Source organism: Leptidea sinapis, chromosome 34 (assembly GCF_905404315.1).
Source record: "Leptidea sinapis chromosome 34, ilLepSina1.1, whole genome shotgun sequence".
NCBI classification, from domain to species: Eukaryota; Metazoa; Arthropoda; class Insecta; order Lepidoptera; family Pieridae; genus Leptidea; species Leptidea sinapis.
Genome location: NC_066298.1, coordinates 1289845 through 1311738, shown reverse-complemented (window position 1 = coordinate 1311738; position 21894 = coordinate 1289845). Strand labels below are relative to the sequence as shown.

General features: G+C 34.4%; 1 protein-coding gene across 1 annotated transcript in view; it reads left to right on the top strand.

The window, feature by feature from the left end:
* The first annotated feature begins 4145 nt into the window (after positions 1 to 4145).
* LOC126974833 (uncharacterized) overlaps positions 4146 to 21894 on the top strand; it is a 97920-nt gene continuing 80171 nt past the window's right edge. Inside the window, exon 1 of the mRNA XM_050822502.1 lies at positions 4146 to 4230. The gene's annotated coding sequence lies outside the window, so the exon portion shown is untranslated. The remainder of the gene's footprint in view (positions 4231 to 21894) is intronic.

Sequence of the window (21894 nt, the reverse complement as noted above, 5' to 3'; positions counted from 1 at the left end):
AAAGTAGGTCCAGAGAAGTAATGTCCGCATCAGGCAAACATGGAGGCACGTAAGAGTGACGCATGTCTACAGTAACACAACTACGACGTACAGCAATCAGTGTACCCCCACCCATAGTCACTCCTAGACGCTTGTAATCACGATCATTTCGGTATACACTATATCGCGAGTCAAAAAATTCTTCATTGAAAAATCCTTCTGACAACCATGTTTCGCTCAAACAAACTATATCATAATTCATATTCAAAAGATTCAAATAAAATTGTTTTGTTTTGGTGCGTAATCCCCTAACGTTTTGGTAAAATATAGTTAGAGCCATACTAAGTTAGAAGAAGCATTAACAAATAGTAATCATAAGTAATAATTCGATCCAAAATTTGTTCAAACAGTTTTCTACAAAATAAGTTTAAAAACATACACCACAAAATTGTATAGCAATAAATAAAAGCACTTGTAATAAATAATAAAATAACTAGCTTATAGAAACATTCCCTCGTAGAACCAACCACATTATAAAGCTTGCAAAAACAGCAACTACAATTAAAACTATAATATCTATAAATAATTTTAAAAGTCATTAATATCAAAGCAAAGACAAACATGTATGAGTTTAGTATGGTAGCACTTATGTGATTTTCTTTAAACATTCACTAGAACTTATATGAATAACCGGTGAGCTGCTAGTTTTCCGAACCATGATCGTACCGTTACGGACCCAGCAATACATGAAGCCTTTCTGCTTTGCTCTTCGTCTAGCCTCATTTAGAAGAGATTTATTATAGGTTGATAGGTGATCATTAGCATATATTGGAGTATTAACACCGGCATATCCAAGGTCGGAAGCTTTTAAATTTTTTATTTTCCTTAGTGATGAAAGAAAGTCATCCTTTTTATATCGTGCCTGCATTTTTAATATAATTGGGCGGGGTTTATTTTCTACCGAGTCATTCTTAATTGCCACTCTGGTCACGAAATCTATGTCCGTATCTGGATTTAAGCAGTAACCACTTTTTGACGCTAAACTTTTAACAATTTGAATTAAGTTTTCGCTTTTTTTGTGTGGGATGCCGTTAATCTGAATATTCGAGCGCCGAACCCACTGGTCGTTTCTTAAGGTGCCTTCTGATAGTTCATTAATTTTTTGCTTTAAATCATTTAATTCGATTTGATAGCTGTTAACTTTAGAGACCTCCTTATCTAAATCATTTATACGGTCTACGATGGTATTTATGCATGACTCCATAGTAGTAATTTTTGAAGACCATGAACTTACTGTTTCAGAAAGCTTACGAAATTCATCAGTAAAGAAACATTTAAATTATTCTATTGTAGAATTTAAACTATTAAATCTATCGTCAAAGTGAGCAAGCATAGAATTTAAATCGGTGTTTTGAGCTGAAATAGACTGAAAACTACTCTCAGGAATGGTGTTTGTAATAGGACTTATTATTAAATTACTTCCCTTTTTTTTTGATTTGCAGTTATTACATTTCCACTTAGCTTTATTCATAGGCAGCATCTTTTTGTAATCGGTATCTTTTATTCCAAAACATGCGTAATGACACGTTTCCTGGCAGGCCACACATTTTATTGTTTCTTCAGGTATCAACGCAATATTACAATTGTTACACAGCATGTTTAATCTATTTTGTAGAATCCGATTGTAGGTATGAAGACACTAGTTATGCGCTGTGAATTATGAGTCACTCAGGCGAATACTTTGTATCACTCACTAAACCTGTTCGGCGATGAATTTAATGTGCAAAATATTGTTATTTTAGCGAGTCACTGTAACTAATGCAAATATTTAAGTGTTATTTGTTAGATATGATCATAAAAATTGATATGACTAAAAATTCACTCCTGATAAACCACTTTAAACACTGTTACTGATTTATTAAAATAATACGATTGAATAACGTGACGGTACGCACGCGCTGGGTATCTAAACTTTGTGTGCTGGGTGTGTATTAGTATACTAGAACACTTATTAATTTACAGAAAGAAGTTAATTGCAAACCAGCCGTCATTTACAAGCCTGAGGCATCGCGTATCACAAGACGTTTTTCCATATTGTTGTGTTAAGTAATAAAAAACAAATCAAATAAATAAATGTTTATTTCAACATTCTTTCAATTCTGAAAATTAAGAGTTATATTTGAGCAATAAGTAAAAATGAATTTAAGAGTCAAGTTTCATGAACAAGTATATTATGAATAATAGATTAAATAAATATCCCCAGTTCTCATTTAAAATAAAAAGGTATTCAATAAAATAAAAATATAAAATATGGTAATCGTCCAATTTAACTCAGACATAAATGATATCACGTCTAAGTGATATAATGATCGCTTGAAGTTTTGTTTATTTTATTACGCGTCATAATCGGCCACCATTACCATTTTCTTGGCATTACTCTTGATTCCAAATTGCAGTGGGGCACCCATATTGAAGGATTGGCTATTAGGCTTAGTTCTGCAGCATATGCGGTTAAGAAAATTAGACGGTTAACTGACATAGATACGGCGAGATTAGTATACTTTAGTTATTTTCATAGTATTATGTCCTATGGTATATTGTTATGGGGCAGTGCGGCCGATATTAATACTATCTTTGTGCTGCAGAAGAGGGCTATTCGCGCGATTTATAACCTAGGTCCTAAAGAGTCATTAAGAGAAAAATTTAAAGAAATAAACATTTTGATTGTTGCTTCTCAATACATTTTTGATAACGTTTTGTATGTACATAAGCACATTGAGGAATTTTCTAGAAACTGTGACATTCATAATGTTAATACGAGGAACAAACATAAACTTGTTATGCCTACTACTCGGTTGGGTCGAGTTAGTAAGTCTTTTGTTGGGCGATGTATATGCTTCTACAATATGATCCCAGAAAATGTACAAAACAAATGTGTTACGAAATTTAAAAGAATTGTTAAAAAACGTTTGTGTGGGAAAGGTTATTATAGCATAAACGATTTTCTTAATGACACCACGGACTGGGAATAAAGCGAACACCCTCAGGCTCTTTAATTATAAATGTTTATTGTACGATATTACATTGTAATCCATATTTTATATTTTGAAAAAAAGCCCGCTGAGTTTCTTGCGCCCATTCTTCTCAGGCAGTCTCTTTTGAATGGGTGGTAGATTTTGACATTCAATAAGTGATTTTAAATCCTATTTTGAATAAAAATATTTGAATTTGAATTTGAATTACCATACGAAGGTTTTCACGCGTAATTTAAGGTCAGTTCGTGAAAATACATTAATATTTCGTTACAGATTTAAATGCTGAAATAAAGTTACTATCAAAACAAGTATACTTGTACCGATATAAGTAATAATAGTTGAGAAATACAAATACAAGTATTTTATTTTGTCTCAAAAGAATACGTATGATACAAGAAACCATGTACAGGTTACTTACATACTTATAATACCTACTACACAACATAATACATCACAACCATTAGGTTCAAATATTAAGAAGAAGTTTACATTTTTATGTTTGATAAACGCATCTACGTAGAGAGAACGAAGTACGTTGTACTTCGTACGAAGTTGTTATAGCAATAACAGGATATAGGGAATATAGGTAGGCACAACATTACTATACGAAATACATGTGATATTTTAAAATGTAAAATCTATAAATTTTGGAGAGCAATATAAATTTGTTTTTTAAAATTAAGAAAATTTGAAAAGATGATATAAATTTTTTCATCTATATAAAAATACTATTATATAATTGTAGCATTAGCTGTAGAGGAGAGTTTTTAAGCCATAATTACTGTGGTGTAATTTAATGTGCATTAGGGAAAAAATACTAAGACGACGGCAATTGAAGGCAGGCACATGCAAACCGATTTGTGATACCGAAGGACAGTCCATATCATAGCTTAAAAGTTTATGTAAACACAGCAATTTTGAAGCATAATGTACGAGTACATGGCTGAGCTCTAACTCCTAAGTTTCCCTCTGTTTAGGATAAGTACCTAATACAAGATTGGTCATGCCTATTTCGACAATGTCCTTGGTCGCGTGTCCAGTTTCCTATCTATAGTGCACAGCAATATGCCAAACGAACAGGCTACCGGCTACAACTTTACCGTAGCGCTCTACACGGCAGTAGTGCTTCGTAGCCGGGGTAGAGTGAACGCAGTGGCTGTTTCGAAGTTTCCGCGTGTTGGTAGTGTTAATGCGTGAGTGTTGTCATTTATTATCGGTAAGTTTTAAAATTAATACTATTATAAGTGTATACTATAAAGTGCATTTAATATTTAACGTATAAGCATTTATGTATATAAATATAATATGTATAGAGTATTTCATTTATTTAAATATATTATGTGAGTTAAATATTTTAAAACGAATATTTGGCTGATTATTGAGGCTCAAAAATCCCCAAACGGCAAATTTTCAAAGGCACCTTCAATGTAAATTTTTTATTTTATTCTCTTAGTCTTATTGTATTATTCATAATATAATATAATCCAACTAAGTTGTACGTTGATGTAACTAAATTATTACTTGAAGACGAATTAGTAAAAAAGATATAAGAGTGTATAAAAATATCAATATTATTTTAATTTAATAAATTGCTTTATTAAATATATTAAGCTTAACTTCAGTATCAAGAAAACTTAAATGCATATCAAAATATACAATAATTGTTTCATCTAAGCATAAATAGAAAAAGTATGTATGTTATTGATTTAGAGTAAATAAAATAGATTTAATTTAATTATTAATTAAAAATAGACAAACATTTTCAGGAAATAAAATATAATATATTATAAAAATTTATAATATATTTTAAAGTGAATAAATGAAATAATTTTTTTAACAGTGACATATATATAAGAGTAATATAACAACAACAAATAACAGTTAACACTCGTAATAATTAGTAATAATATAATGTGTCAATATTATTTAGAATTTGGCAAATCTTCTAAACAAGTAATAAATTTCATATTTAATAATAAATTTCATAATTAAAAACATTTTATATAACTCACAATAAACATTTATTTTCAAGTGCAATTAGTAACAAATAGTGGTATAACAATATAAAAATGAATTAATAGTTAATTCACTTGTAGTGTCTATATTAACTTCATGAGTAAAGTAAAGTAAAGTAATTTTAAAGTTCATGTTGTAGTAATAATTTGTGATATAGCAGATATATATATATATATCTGCATGTTTTGATGAAATATGAATACTATTATTGTAAATTTCAATTATTTACATGCTGACCCAAAAGAACGCAAAAGAACGAACGTTTTTAAATTTGAAATGAATTCAGAACTTAGTATCATTTGCTTTTAATAGTCCTATGACTTGCAATTCATTTCAATCAAAGCTTCATCATCATCATCAGCCGGAAGACGTCTACTGCTGGACAAGGCCTCCTCCAAAGATTTCTACGACGATCGGTCCTGCGCTGCCCTCATCCATTGTTTTCCGGCGATTTTGACTAGATCGTCGGTCCATCTTGTGGAGAGCCTACCAACACCGCGTATTCCGGTACGTAGTTGCCATTCGAGGACTATACTGCCCCAACGGTCATCTGTCGAAACTTAGGTGTTTGAAATATGCTTTATAGTAATTGCAATTTGCTGACTTTATTGGAAATTATTTATAATACCAACAGCGTATCAACAACCGTTCTTAATCATTCACATTCTACATAATATTTGTATTAGGCTTTCGTTTACCATGTTTACCACATTATGACTTTATACTATTATTATAAAAATGAAGACATTTTTTTTTGTTTTAAATGCGCTCATCACTGGTATAGTCTGACAGATTGAAATCATCTTTTCGTTGTAATTATGAATTATGTCTCATTTGCTGGTTAAATATTAATTTATATGAGGTAAGCCGAAAGAATAATCGTTTAATCCGCTTACACTGGCACATTGGCCAGTGGTATAATTTTAAAAGAAGTCCACGATTATATATACCTACTAGCTGACCTGACAGACGTTATTCTATCCATAATAAAAAAACGTCAGTTAGAAACACTGCTAATGTTAACTTTTTTTAATTTTATATTTCGAACTCTTTGGTAACCTAATGTAGTATATTTCATTCATTTGTCATTTGTTTTTGTTAATTGGCGGCAAATCTAAAACTCTTGTTACGCGTGAAAATGAACCTAACGCGAGAAAATTTTTGGTGGTCAAGTTCAAAAAATATTACATGAAAATTTAGGTGTCAGGAAGTACCAGATGGATTCCCCATACTTTAACCGACGAACAGAAACATCTTCGCATGGACTGGTGTCGCCAAATGTTAGATAAGTTCAATGGCGGTGACTCAAATGCTGTATTTGACATCGTCACAGGTGATGAAAGCTGGATATATTGCTACGAACCCGAAACCGAAAGACAATCAGCTCAGTGGGCGTTTCCTTTCGAGGATCGGCCAACTAAGGTAAAGAAAGGAAGAAGTCTAGGAAAAAAGATGATTGCCTCATTCTTTGGTTGTAAAGGTCATTTCGCCACAGTTGTGCTAGAAGATGGAAGGACAGTTACTGCAGACTGGTATGTCAATCGCTGTTTGCCTGTTGTCCTGGAAAAAAAACGACAGCAGTGCCCTCCAAGCAGGATGCTCTTTCACCACAACAATGCTCCAGCGCACTCCGAAAAACGGACTGTTGAATATTTGACTATAGCAGGTGTCAAGATAATGAGTCATCCACCATACAGACCTGACCTGACTGACGCCTTGCGACTTTTATTATTCCCAAGAACTAAAGATAAAATTCGAGGTATTCGCTTTACGAGCTCTGAAGATGCGGTGAAAGCGTTAGAAAATGCCACATAAGAGACACCTAAGGAAGAATGGGCCCACTGCTTTTCCCAGTGGTTCCATCGAATGCGACGATGTGTAGAGAGGAACGGAGATTACTTCGAAAAACAATAAAAGTATGGGCAACTTTCTACATTAAGCCGTTTTTCATTTTCTAAACATTTTCAGTATAACCTAGGGTTAAATCCCACTACGAGTACACAGTTAGTATTAAGGAGTAAATTTTATATTGATAATTATAACATCACATCCGATATTATTCCAACTACTCAGTAATCACAATCTTATTTATAGTCCCAATAAAGCTGGGTTTATCGTTCAATGGAACGTACTCGTTAATGGAGTAGGGGTGGTGAGGATAAATAATTAAGTTATGTTGAAAGAATTGGTATTTGCTTGTCTCATGATAACTTAAGGCAGCGTTGTATTTGATAAAACTTGGAAGTCGGTAAATAATAATAACGCAGAGATATATTACTCGTGAAACACAATCAATCATTGTGGTTTTGAGATCCGACATTATGCGTAAGTTTTGTCGCAAATATAATCTATGGTGAAATTATATTTGTTAATACGTTTAACATCTAAATTGTTTTTTATTTTTATAATAAGAATAATTTGTATTTTATAATTTACTAGCTTTTATCCACGATTTTACTTGCGTTGATGTATTTAAAAATGTATTTTCATGGTAAATATTTCAAGCATTCTAGTAATTCTAGTAAACTAATCAATTTCGATGGATTCTTAGAATAATTGAATTTGATATTGAGAGAAATTTTGAAAAAGGAATTGTAACTGAATAAAATAGTAGAATACGAAACCTCGAAAGTCAAAACAAATTTAGGTTTTCATAGTTGCTTAGAGACGACATAGAAATAAATAAAAATTGGAAATATATAATTTTAGTTTAAAGAATACAGCTAAACTATATACTATTGGTACCTACCAGTCAATTGAATACCACCACCGTACATTACGCTTATACGTAATTAATTAATTTCCTTGTTTTGCGCCAACTTAAGATTACTAAGGTATACTAACATTTCAACTTTTGGCTTACTTAAAAATAGTATAGTACCCATATTAAAAACTATATTAATAATAGTTTTAGCTAAAAATCAAAAGAATGAACTAAATTGTACTCAATAAAAATGTTACGTTTTTTTAATGAAAATGAGGGACGAGACGAGCAGGACGTTTTGAATTGATACGCCTTGCCTATTACAATGCAGTGGCGCTCAGGATTCTTTGAAAAACCCAAAAATTCTGAGCTACAATTGCGCACGTCACCTTGAGACAAGATGTTAAGTCTCATTTGCCCAGTAATTTCACTAGCTACGGCGCACTTCAGGCCGAAACACAGTAATGCTTACACATTACTGCTTCACCCATAATCTAGCCGGCATCCTGTGCAAAGAAGCCTCCCTCCCACTGGTAACTGAAACGTGAACAGAGGACTGTTACTAAACCTTTGTAGACAGTTTCCGTCAATGTAATTGAAATGAAACTAAGTTAAAGAGGTACATCCAGTAGCAAGCAACCTTTATATATTATTTTGTAGTATCATTATTTTGTCAGCTGACAAACTAGCTACGTACATATATTGCAATATTATTCGCGACATGTGACAAATTATAACTGTGTCTCGCGATGTCATGTTATAGCAGCTATAATTCACGATATTGCTAACGTTTGATGGATTGTTTTTAGAATTGCTTACTTTCTTGTTTGTTTTTGTGATAGCCAGCGCATTCCCAACGTTTATTTGATAGAAGGAAATACAATTGTGTATTTCGTGAATGATATATAAATGTATGGTGACATGCAATCTTTGATAGATGTATTTTTTTTAATAAAAATAAGGGACGAGACGATCAGGACTTCAGCTGATGGTAATTGTTACGCCCTGCCCATTATAATGCCCAGTGCTGTTCAGGATTCTCGAAAAACCCAAAAATTCTGAGCGGCACAACAATTGCGCTCGTCACCTTGAGACATAAGATGTTAAGTATCATTTGCCCAGTAATTTCACTAGCTACGGCACCCTTCAGGCCGAAACACAGTAATGTTTACACACTGCTGCTTCAGGGCAGAAATAAGCGCCGTTGTGGTACTCATAATCTAGCCGGTATCCTGTGCAAAGGAGCGTCCCACTGGTATGCCATCATAATTTTTTATATTTTTCTTTTTTGCGACCAGTCAAAGGGAAAGGGCTACCCTCCAGGATAAGGACGGGAGGGAGGTGGTGAATGCTCATGCATACCCACGCACCTTATATCTTCGTTGGTTATGTGGGACTCACATAAATAGCTAAGTGCCTACCCACTAAACACCACCTGAGGTTGGCTTTGGGTGAGTGCCTTCTAAGCCTTCATCGAAGACAACCATCTCTTGGGGAGAGAACTCTATCTATCTCAATATCACATGGATAAGTGTGCTGTATAAAACAGTGTTAGCATGTCTTAAAATTTACGTAATAGCTTGCTCTAAGTGTGTTATATAATATTTTATGTTTGATCTACTGATCAGATGGATAATGTAATGTTCAGCGCCTACAATACTGTTGGAAACGGTGATAATATATTTTTTGAAGCTATACTTCATGAGGCGCGTTACGAAAAAATTATGAGAGTGAAATTTTAAGATGCGCACGCATCACTGTAACACAAAAGTAACAGGATGAAGTTGGTTCCTAAAATTTTCTGACGTTAGCGACATTCGTTATTTTTTTGGATTCTTCGTCCATTATTAGGATTGGCAAAAGGTTCAAGCCCGTACAGCCGTATTCGCTATTTAATAATTAATTGTCAAAGCCATCGTTGTAAGATTTTTACAATAATGTTCTTTATACAAGCGTAGAATAGCACGGGGAATAAATAATTTTAAGGATTTTTGCTTTGTTAGGCAAAAGAAGTATAACTTATTGTGTGCATACATAAGTACACACACCCTTTTTTATTGAATAGAAGGATTAAGGAGCACAGGTCCTGATCCTAATGGCAAGTGATAACCAACGCTCATACTCTTTTGCAATGCCAAAGAAATATGAGTTGGCAGCATTTCCGACGCTTTCCGCAAGTTTAGTTATGTGTAGCAGATTTTTTTTTTTAAATCACACTGTGGAAACTTTTTCGTGTGGTGCGAGGCTGGAAATTGGATGGACGTCAAACAGCTCTTCGAGAAAAGAAACACAAACTTTACAAATTGTAAATTCAAAACCACATATACAACCAAAACATTCACTACCTCCTTGTAAGTTGCCTGTAAGAACATTTTATGTTTTTAAAGTGATAACCCTCACTTCTAGGATTAATACATAAATAAAATTAGAAAAACAAAATTTTATGAACGATGCGGGACTGGAACCCACGACCTCTCGCGTTCCGTGCCAGTGCTCTAACCAACTGAGCTAAACATTCGAGTGACGTATCGTCATAAAATATTGATGCTTTGTTCAACTCTCAGGTTGTGGCTTCATCTACATGATATACTTTACAGTTGATAACCTGCTCAACCACAATATTTGTATATTAGGATGTCGCTCTTGTAAATCTAAACAATTTGTTATGTTTTTAAAGTGATAACCCTCACTTCTAGGTTTATTACACAAATAAAATTTGAAAAACAAAATTTTATGAACGATGCGGGACTCGAACCGCGTTCCGTGCCAGTGCTCCAACCAACTGAGATAACCGTTCGAGTGGCACGGAACGCCAGAAGTCGTGGGTTCCAGTCCCGCATCGTTCATAAAATGTTGTTTTTCAAATTTGATTTGTGTAACAATTTTATTATTGTATCCACCAAAGCTTATAATAGTAGAATGCTGTAACTCGTAATATAATAATGAACAGTAGATGTTCCAAGGTAATTAAATGGTCCCAAGTTATTATCATCTCGATTGTATCGTTGTCATTGTGAAAATTATAGCTGGAGGCTTTCGCGGTCGCCTCAAGGCATCTACAATCAATTGAATAATATAACAGCGTTTATTCGAAAATATAACCTAGATACTTAAATAAGATTTCCTTTCAAACATTTTTTGGTTAATAGTTTTGCATGCTTAGTGAATGAATGAATGAAAACACTTTATTGCACCAAAAAATGGTAAAATTTGTACATAAAAAATATAGTAGCATAATTGGGTGATTTTAGAAAATAAAGAATATAATATTGATAAAATATAGACGATTTTTTCTAAGAAATAGTTTTTAAATGCACCCGAGCGTCTGAACTCAATGCATTTGAATTGAATGTTAAGTAACAATCATTTTCAACTGACAAATTATTAATCAATCTTAGAGTTTGATGTTACGTAGATATATAAATACAATTTGGTCCTGACAATTATCTCAATCTTGAAATATTGTATTATTGTATATCATCTAACTAATCTGAATCTTATCTATAAAGACAGAAATTAAATGAAATTCGTTTATTGCGGCGAATATAGTAATCGGTTTCTTAGACCGCTTCCGGCTATGACTATGAACGAGACCTTAATAAACAAATACCCTCATAGCTGTCATTATAACAAATAATAAAATAGTGTAGGTATTTTATTCATTACTGTAAACATTTATTTTATACGTTACCCACCTATTTCGTTATAAATGTATCTACCTAATTAGTATTTATTGTAACTCTGTGTAATTATTGTAACTTTAAATATAACGTCTTAAATTGTGTATAGTATATAACGATTTGCCGCTCAATATATGTCTCATGTTAGTTTAAGTATCTCAGTAAGTGAATTTGTATTCTTCTTGAGATAATAAATATTCTGAAATCATGATGATTTAAATAGAAGTCTTGAAAATCGTTTATCAGAATCAACGTTGTTCTTATTCTAAATACTAACTAATAACCACAAAACTAATAAAGTAGTTAATAGTGGAGTTGATTATACGATATGAAGTGAGCGGGAATTACGCCAATAACTTGAGATAATTACGTTTGTCTCCAACAGGATATAAAGGACTTCCTCTTAGATGCTCCTGTCATACATGCTTCTTTTATAATTTTATGCAGGTCCTTTTATTTTTGGTTCTCTCAGATCAAGATCTGTTTGATCTCTTTTCAAAGCAACATATATCTAGTTTATCACATTAATATAAGTTAAGGTGGTATATACTACATTATTAAAACGATATCATTGAGACACTAATAAAATGCTCGCAAAATACCTTCATTTATTTACAGTGTGTGCGGATTGATGCATATACTCAATGACTCTTGTTTTTACGTATTAATTTACATTTACCTTTTTTTTTGACTTACTCCTGTTTGTTGCATCACTTTACATATTATATCGCAACTTAAATGGTTTCTAAAAAGATGAAGCTGTAAATGTTGATTTAAAAGAGTGTTACTTCTAGTTGAAGTTCGTTCGTTCGTTCTTTCCGAAGTGGCGGTGGATATTTAAGAAAACATTTGACATTCATAAGTGATGAACTACATGAAAAAATTGATTTTGATTTGATTTGTAGAGCTTAATCCGCCGCAATACACTTTTAAAAACTATTGCGGAGGGATATCCAGATGTTTTTGTTTTATCATTACTTCTTTTAATTAAAATATGTATCCTTTACTCGATCTCTTTCATCACATACATCCCTGTTATTAAAATGTACAACCAATTTACTGCTATTTGATACAATCATCTCGTTATAGTATCGTTATCTCTCTTCCTTTATAATATTACATTACCCACGTTTCATTAAATAAAATGAGCTAACAAATGAAATGGTATAAGTTTTTTTTTACTATTTACTTAGATTTCACCAGTGGTAATTACAATATTAGATTTATAATTATGCTAATTTACAAGGGTCTTATTTCGAAATGCATTACCTTTTAAGGTGAATACCGCATGCTAAAATATGTGTGAAATAGTTATGTAAAGTTAGTATAAATTATTAAACAATCATTCGTTGATCTAACGAAACTTCGTTAGATGGAGGAACTGAACAAAATCTGAACTAAACAAATCAAAAATACATATTAATTATTTATTTATGATATATTTTTAACATTTTTGCGAAACTTTGGCAACGAATCTCTGAAGGGGTCAACGAATTTATAATCGTTTATTATTTTGCGTAATCGCGACACAGGTGAATTGATCCCCAAAAATGTTTCTCGTGTTTATGTGGACATCTAGGCACTCTAAAATTTAACACAGACACAAGAAAGGAGTTTTCATAGACGTTGTTAATACTGTTAATAATGTTTTGTATAAGAAAAGTAAATCCAATATGTCCCTTCGGTCTTCGAGAGTTAAAATACATATATAAATGAGACTGTTAAGTGGTCAGCCAAACCCAATAAAAATACCATGCCATACGCGTCCTCCTTTCGCGATAAATCGTAATAACCAATAAATTGATCTATTGCGCTGCGGATTGTAACCGAATAGAAGGCAGCGACGGAAATATACCTTAGTTCCTTGGGAAATTACGTATCTGTCATGAACTAAATTACAAGAAGCAGGTACGTACAAAAAATTATTACAATTTATGATACAATTACAGAACATCTCAATTTTATATTTAACTTGGGACAATGTTTACAGTGTCAGAAAATTGATAACGAATTTACATAGGAAAATAAAAGAGGTCGGAAATTCGACATTGTTCGTTTTAGCAACAGTTAAGGATACCATTGAAATGGATTGAGTGTAATTTCGAGGGTTGTTTTGGGCCATCGTTTCAGTTCATAATATGATAATGGACAATTAAACCATCCAGTGTTTATTTTACATGCTGTTCCCTCAATATGGTAGAATTGAATTACTTTACGTATCCTATATAAATTCAAATCTTAATATATATAAATCCAGTGTCCTGATGTTTGCTTCCAGTGAAGCTAATGAACGGATTTTGATGGGTATTACTTTATGGAGTATAGTTAAGTTCAACTTGAGAATTAGTTTTTATTTCGATTTGACTCCCATGATTATTTTTACTTTCAATATTTGTTTTGTAGAGATATATTTTCTATTGAGAGAATTTATTGACTCACGGTTTGACAGTTCTGCTTGAAACTGCGGAGGGCATATTTTACGAAAAATTCTTGATTTTATTAACAAATTCAATAAAAACAGTATTTTATTTAATATTTACAGAACGACGTCTGTCGGGTCAGCGAGTATTTTTATAAAAATATGATTTTAATTTCACTTATACAGCGTCAAAATCTTTCAGCTATTCGGAGAGATATTATGCCCCAAACTAGAAGAATCAGCCTCAAAAACTCAGCGCACTTTCTTAAATAAAAATGCATCTCTCTCTCTCTCTCTCTAAGGTCAGTCCTTTATGTCTGAGGATCATGGTCAGCACTATCGTTGCATCTGGAGCGGATGTACTGCCTCCACCTGATTCTGTCCAATGCGCCTCTAACAACTATGAAGAATTTGGATGACGAGTCTTTAGTTTGGTCAGTACATTTTGTTGAAGATCGATCTAAGAATAAAATTCAAAATATTATTTAAATACTAACTATATTTTCTTCTTCAACTGTGATCACCTGGTACCAAATCACAGTTTATTGCTTCCTATCTCATTCTCTCGCCGGCTGAATCCTATAAATTTACCTGTTTGTGTCTCTATCGTCTCGCTTTTTCTTTTCATCGATTTTCAAATCACACCAATTCTAAAAAAGTTACACTTAAAAAAATTGCTCGGCCTGCTATTAAAACGTATTTAAGTTTTCTGTATTTTAAATGTAATGCATATGCTGGAGAGACTTATAAATTTAAATGTGCAAACGATACTTTTAGAAATAGAACCAAATTCATATAACTTTAAAATTATTAATAATATGTGATTAGCCTTCATACTGTTTCCTCAATACAAATTGTGTAATCATTTTAGATTAACAGTAACAATGTAATCATTGTTTTATTGTTTCAGTAATATTATTGTTGCGAATTAACTTAAAATGTTTCGAACTATTTTATTTAAATGATTAATTTATTCCGATTCATTACACTATAATGGCAGATTCAATAATGCCTTGTTAATATTTGTTCATGCTTATTTAACTTTTAATAATGATTGTTTGATAAACATTATATTTAATGCTCTAAGGGTTTCCTAGTAAGTCAGAAACTATATGTTTGTCTGTGTAGAATTGTGCTTTGAGAATTAGTAAGGATTAGAAAACGGTAATATGGTATAAGCCAATATAACTACTTTAAAAATTTTCTTAGTTTAAAAAAAATCAAGTAAACCTTAATACATTTCTTAGTTTTAGTTTTATTAGTAAGAGCAACAAAAATCTATTAACGTCCATGACATTTTGTCAATTTAAATTCTTACAAACTTGAAATGCATATAAACTCACGTATTAGCTACGGACAAAATACAATTCTTTGATACATACACACAAAATGCATCTTATCCTTGTTTTTTTTTAAATTCATTTTGTGGTTTTATTTACAATTTAAATGTTAACAATTTGTTGTTTTAAAGTGATATCCCTCACTTATGGGATTAATTACACAAATCAAACTGGATCCTGTAGATGAAGCATACAAGATTTTATCAAAGGTACGCCACTCGAACGGTTAGCTCAATTGGTTCGAGTCCCGCATCGTTCTTAAAATTTATTATTAATTAGTTTCGATAGTCAACAGATACATTTTCAAAATAGACATTCCATCGTACTTTTAACAAAGCCATTTTCAGACTAAAAATCCCTTTCATTTATCAAAATTACTTGACACAGTTTCTACCTAGTTTGGGCTCTTAAAAGCCGAAACTATCTGAAGTTGCGAGTTGGCAGCGTTTAAAAATCAACTATGTTTCACTTTACAAGAGGCGCTTTGCGCTCGCTTCGTCGAAAAATGAAATTTTCAAAGCAATACACTCTAAACGAATCTCTCCAAAGCCCGTATGGATAAAATATCATTTTATATTCATGCGTTAGAGCATTACTTTAATTTGATTTTGTTGGAGACATTTCTCGGAAGACGTTTTTGTTTTTATGAAAGTAATTTTTTTGGTTCTGTGAAGAGAAAGCGACGAAACAATCAAATGATCCACCTAATAGTAATTCATATATATCATATATATCATTCACAGTGGCACTATGATCATAAAGCATTTCAAAATGAGCAAAAGCGTAGCATACGTAGGATCCAGTTACTCTAAGATATATAGAGGAACTGTCTCATAGAAGGAAGAAATAGGTGTAGTGGCAGTTTTGCCACGGACCAACACTGCATTTAGTTCAACGGCTGCTTAAACAGTAATATTATTATATAAATATTATGGGTTGTATTAAGTCCTAATTCCGCTAAGATTTGTCTTTCCCCTCTATACGAGGCATCTTCAGGAGATGTTGACGCCAAACTGTGGAATAACTGATTACCGCAAAATTACGCCTAATTCAATCACTTTTTTTACTAAACATTATTAAAGTAGCTTCCGGCATGATTACCGAGTGATTTGAATGTCTTGGTGATAAAGCGCAAATTAATCACAGCCCTGGTTCGATGCGTCAGTTAAAGCAGCATCTGACTGCAAAAACAGGCGTATCGAACTTGGGTTGCGGCGCTGGGCACAAAGGATCCGAACTGCAAAGTTCTTAAGAGGAAATATAACCGTGCCTCCAGATTTTTTAAGCGGCAAATCGCCCGTGCGAAGTCTAAGCACGTCGTCAAAATCGGCGAGCAGCTTTCCAGTTACCCGACCGGAACACGCAAGTTCTGGTCGTTGTCGAAAGCTGCTCTTGGTAACTTCAACCAGCCGTCCATGCCGCCATTGCACATGAGGAATGCCACCCTGGCCCATACGGCAAAAGAGAAAGCCGAGCTCCTGTGCGCTCTTTTCGCCTCCAACTCGACTCTTGACGACAACGGAAAAACACCGCCGACCATCCCGCGGTGTCAGAGCTCTATGCCTGAAGTACAGTTCAGACAGAAAACTGTTAGGCGAGCTCTGTTTTCGTTGGACGTCAGGAAGTCGAGCGGGCCGGATGGCATTTCTCCAATCGTGCTTAGAACGTGTGCCCCTGAGTTGACGCCGGTGCTAACGCGTTTATTCCGGCACTCTTATTCCAAAGGCGTAGTCCCTGACTCATGGTAGTCAGCCCTTGTCCATCCGATCCAAAAAAAAGGAGACAGTTCGGATCCGGCGAACTACAGGCCTATTGCTATCACCTCCCTGCTCTCCAAAATCATGGAGAGCATAATTAGCCACCAGCTTTTAGTATACCTAGAGGGTCACCAGTTGATCAACGACCGACAGTACGGGTTTCGCCATGGACGGTCGGCAGATGATCTTCTGGCATACCTAACACATAGATGGGCGGCGGCTATTGAAAGCAAGGGGGAAGGCCTGGCAGTTAGCCTGGATATAGCGAAGGCCTTTGATCGTGTATGGCACAAGGCGCTCCTCTCAAAACTTCCATCATTTGGGCTTCCCGAGAGCTTGTGCAAGTGGACCTCCAGCTTCCTCACTGTACGTAGCATACAGGTCGTTGTCGACGGATATTGCTTGAACCCGAAGCCCGTGAATGCTGGAGTGCCCCAAGGCTGTGTGCTATCTCCTACGCTGTTTCTTCTGCATATCAATGATATGTTGGACACCTCCAACATGCATTGCTATGCAGATGACAGCACTGGTGATGCCGTATACACGGGCCATGCAGGTCTCTCTCGGGAAATCGTCGACCAGTGCCGGGAAAAACTTGTGTCTTCTATCGAGTCCTCTCTCGAGAAGGTCGCGGAATGGGGTAAATTGAACCTTGTCCAATTTAACCCCCAGAAGACTCAAGTTTGCGCGTTTACCACAAAAAAAAACCCCATTTGTCGTATCACCGCTCTTCGACAACACTTCCCTTAAAGCCTCGCCTAGTATCGGAATACAATATAATCTCGAAATCTGGAGCGATTGCCAATTCCGTGGCCATCTGGAGGGCAAAGCCAAATTGGCTTCGAAGAAGCTGGGCGTCATCAATAGAGCACGGCAATACTTCAAGCCGGCCCACATTCTAGCGCTCTACAAGGCGCAGGTCCGGCCACACATGGAGTATTGCTGTCATCTCTGGTCTGGTGCACCCCAGTATCTGCTCGATCCATTTGACCGCGTGCAACGTAGAGCAGCTCGAATTGTCGGGGACTCAGTGCTCTGTGAACGGCTGGATCACTTGGCGTTGCGTAGAGACGTCGCTTCATTGTGTGTCTTCTACCGCATTTATCACGGGGAGTGTTCCGAAGAGCTGTTTAACCTGATTCCTGCCGCCGAATTTCACCATCGCACGACACGCCACAAGTTAGGATATCATCCCCACCATCTGGATGTGTGGCGGTCCTCCACAGTGCGGTTTTCAAGAAGCTTTCTCCCTCGTACTACAAAGCTGTGGAATGAGCTTCCTTGTGCGGTGTTTCGGGGACGATACGACATGGGTACCTTCAAAAAAAGCGCGTACACCTTCCTTAAAGGCCGGCAACGCTCTTGTGATTCCTCTGGTGTTGCAAGAGAATGTGGGCGGCGGTGATCACTTAACACCAGGTGACCCGTACGCTCGTTTGTCCTCCTATTCCATAAAAAAAAAAAAAAAAAAATTAAGTCATCACTTCAATCTATACTATATTATTAACAGCATTGTCAGATAGACATGTTGAGTACTACTGCCGTATAGACACGTAAGTAAGTTCTAATTAAAGGTAATTCACACTGCTGTTGATCAAGTTTTCTTTTTTATTAATTAGACTTTCGATCTCAATTATTTTTAAATGTAATCGATAACTAGTTTTTTTTTAATGACAGTAAGGCCAAAAAATCTCAGCGATTACAATTGCGATCGTCACCTTGAGACATAAGATGTTAAGTCTCATTTGCCCAGTAATTTCACTAGCTACGGCGCCCTTCAGACCGAAACACAATAATGCTTACACATTACTGCTTCACGGCAGAAATAATCACCGTTGTGGTACCCATAATCTAGCCGGCTTCCTGTGCAAAGGAGCCTCCCACTGGTAAGTGTTGTACTTGTACGTGGAAGAAAGTTCTTTGTGGATGATAGGGGGATGTCGGTATGGGGACTTTTCCCTTTTTACTCACGTGATCATCATGTCAAAGAGACTAAAGAATATAATTACAAAAAAAAATCTCAGCGATTACAATTGCGATCGTCACCTTGAGACATAAGATGTTAAGTCTCATTTGCCCAGTTATTTCACTAACTACGGCGCCCTTCAGACCGAAACAAAATAATGCTTACACATTACTGCTTCACTGCAGAAGTAGGCGCCGTTGTGGTACCCATAACTAGCCGGCATCCTGTGCAAAGGAGCCTCCCACTATCATATCAATTCATTTTCACTTTTTTCATTTGGAAGATATATATCATAATATTTTGCAAATGAAAAGAATCAAATTAGAATATCAAAATGAGTTTTAACGTAACAAACTTATAAAAGTGAATTTAACTTTATGATACCTTCATTTTTAGACAATTGAAATCACTCAATTCGATTCTTATACTGAAAGTACTGTAAGAAAGACAATATTAAATATGATGGTTTTAGTAACACAAAACTTACCTCATATTGCACAAACTTTAAACATTAATAACAACTTAAATTGGAGTGTAGGCACTTGAAATATGAATGCTGCTAATAAAATTTCAGTAATGGAAATGTAAACAGTTTATTATTTAGTTTTTGAACAGTTCTTAAATACAGGTAAGTATGGTACATTTATCGTTAACGCGTATATTTTATTCGCATTATATTCTCCTTATTCATAGATTCTGTAAGGCTTGGGTCATACTACAGCGTATTAGGATCATTATGTATATTAGTACGTGCTGTGGTATTTAACATTTACACGACATTGTATTGATTCTGATCTTGATAATGATGCTGTTCTTGTCTCTCAAGGCAACTGGACTTTTCCTATATTTATCTCTTTCCCTTTTTATGCCTTTAAGCTATAGTTAAGAGTTTATTTATTTATATATTCTAAGAAATTTAATTATACAAGTCACATGGTTAAGAATTCTAGGAAAAAATTGTTCCACAAACTTTGTATTTGTTCTAATAAAGCTTGTGGAAGTGGACGGTTCCAACTGGAGTATTGATAAGCGCACCCCACGGTCAGTCACAACCACAGCTAGAGCTTCGACTAACTCCAACGTGACTGCCCCCGAAGTACACGCAAAATAAAAAGTAATACTCACAAAGCCTTCGTTCTATACTTAATCCGGCACTGTATCCAATCCAGCACACTGTCGAACACCAAAGGCCCCACTAGGCACGCCCGTTTTTGAAGAGTAACAATTTACTCTAGCTAAATCATTGATTTAAGAATACTTTTAGATTCTCATCTACCGCTCTTTCTCTTTCAATACCGTATCAATGTTTCCGAAGCAATGGTAGTGACAATCTTATCATAAATTAAGGACTACCTAACGGTTAAGGATATTTTAAAGTTATTGGCAATAATTGGTTTTGGACTTTTATTATGTTGACATTTTAATCATTACTTTTATTTTATCTTATGCTTTGTTTGTATAAAGTTTATGTTTTTCTTAAGTTTATAATCCTATCTTGTTTGCTTTTTCTTTATTTAATTAAATTAAATGTAATATTCAAACACCTGTTACACTGGTAAAATGTATAAGGCTCATCAGTAATTATTTTCAACCTATTATTATTGTACCTGCATTTTGTTGATTAAATAAATCATTCATTCAGGTTGACTCTCACCACGGCGCTGCTGGTTCGAACCTCGCCCGCCACGTACCAATCTCTTTTCGGTTTTTCATATACTCGTACCTTTATTAGAGCCTTTATTGGGTCGGCAACGCTCTTTTGATTCCTCTAGTGTTACAATTGATGATCTGCGGACACATTTACCATCAGGTGAACCGTTTGCTCGTTTGTCCTCCATAAAAAACGTGATTGATCAAAAAGTATTCAAAAGAAATCAATTTTGAAATGCCTTTCGTGCCTTTTTATTCCCCGAAGGCTCGTCGAAAGTCCCAGCTTTTCTCGAGTTCGTTTGGAATGGCCTTGTTAATTACTTGTAATTTACGACTTTAATCGCTTTCTAAGTTTTTTGTGTGACTTACTAAATCGAACTTAATCGCTGAATTTGTAATTGTCATTACGGCATAGTTATAATTTATTGCCAAATTCTTTATCGTGCCTATTTTTGTCAATAATTTTTTGTTGCGTGCCTCATTTTGTCGTTAATTATATAAAAGTTTACGGACTGTTACAGCCGTCGATAATAGATGAGTTTTAAGTTGTTGTTCGAAAATTGTGACTCTTAAGTACAAATTTAAGTAAATATAACTTGTGTTTGCTAATAACACGTAACGTATAATCCTATAGTTCTATAACAACTATATTAAACTCTCAAATTGTTTCATATCCGTTAAATCTATGGTACTGTTATAAAGAGCAAAGTTTTTTTATTTTTGTTTGTACGTATATTTGTTAGAACTGAATAAAACGACTGATACAAAAATTTCTTTCACGAGTAGGACTCTGTGTTATCATTGACAGGTAGGCTGTATTTTACTAAATATTTGGCGTTCCTTACTAAGATTGAATTAAAAAATAATTAAACATTAAAGCCAATGTTGATGCAAATTTTCTGTTACATAGATACTAACATGTGTATGAAGCTTATAAAAAGGGTGTTTAAATGTAATTCTATTCGAAATCCAGTTTATATCTTTTTGAAGTTTCCAATAAATATATTTGGTTGCGCTGCAATTGTCTATTCTCTTTTAAGCTATTGCATAGCTTCTATCGCGGGCCTTGAGCGTGGAGACCGAATCCAGAAATTCCGTAACGAAAATAACCTAACACCCCACTCACTAAATGTATATAGATAACGCTACGGTTATTACAGTTGCCGTGGAACAGCGGTTATCACGTATGCTTTTTGTGCAGAAGGTCCCAGGTTCGAGCCTGGGATACGTCTTGATTTTATTTAATTTCTTTATTTTTTTTATCACGTTTTTTTTAATTTTAAGCTATTGCATAGCTTCTATCGCGGGCCTTGAGCGTGGAGACCGAATCCAGAAATTCCGTAATGAA